Below are 962 nucleotides of genomic sequence, written 5' to 3'. Positions count from 1 at the left end.
CCCAGTCTGTAAAATGGGGGTAATGGCACCTATTTTTTTTTAATAATATAATGTGTTTATTTAGAAATGGCAACTATTAACCTAAAAGTCAAAGAAAACTTCAGCCAGATATCTTTGCAGATTAAAGCACCTGCTTAAGCAGATTCAGGGACGGGGGTTTGATTCCCAGTGTACCATGCCAGCCCCACCCCTGAGGTGTGCTGAGACAAGGACTGAGACTGGGCATGGTGGTGCACGCCTGTAATCCCAGCACTTGGAAGGCTGAAAACAGGAGGATCACTACAAGTCCATCTGTGTAGTGAGACCCTGCAGACCATGTACTAAATACATTAAAAAAAAAAAAAAGAAAAGAAAAGAAAATTAGGTGAAGCTGGGCATATGGCACAAGCCTATAATCTCAGCACTCTGGAAGGCTAAGGTAGGAGGACTGTAAGCTCAGCCTGGGCAGTTTAGTGACTGAGGGGGTATTTTGGGACCCTGTCCCAAAATAAAAAATATAGTGTGCTAGGAATGTAGCTCAGTACAAGGCCCTAGGTTGAGTTCCTAGTATAAAAAGGAGGAAGAGGAGGAGGAGGAGGAGAAGAGTCTGTGACTTGAAGGATGCTTCCATCACAGAAGTCCTAAATGGCCTGCACAGAAGAGCAGGTGTATGATCACAGGCGTCCCCAGTAATCATGAATGAAGCCTTTTCTTAAAGGCCATGTTAAAGAAAAAACACTGCACTGTATATGCAAAGATTTTAATATTTTCCAAATTGTTGCTAGTGAACTAAAGAGCTGTGTTTTCCAGATCTCTAATTTTCATTTTAGTTCATATTGCATCTGTTAATGTTTCCTGTCTTGGACTTTGAATGTAGGCTAAGTATGGTGGTGCACATCTGTAATTCCAGCACTGGGGAGGCTGAGTTCAAAGCCAGCCTGGGCTATATAGGGAGATGAGAGAGAGAGAAAGACAGAGAGAGC

The sequence above is a fragment of the Octodon degus genome, unplaced genomic scaffold (assembly GCF_000260255.1).
Source record: "Octodon degus isolate 3935 unplaced genomic scaffold, OctDeg1.0 scaffold00173, whole genome shotgun sequence".
Taxonomy (NCBI): domain Eukaryota; kingdom Metazoa; phylum Chordata; class Mammalia; order Rodentia; family Octodontidae; genus Octodon; species Octodon degus.
The sequence above is the reverse complement of the archived record's forward strand: the minus strand, read 5'-3'. Positions refer to the sequence as shown.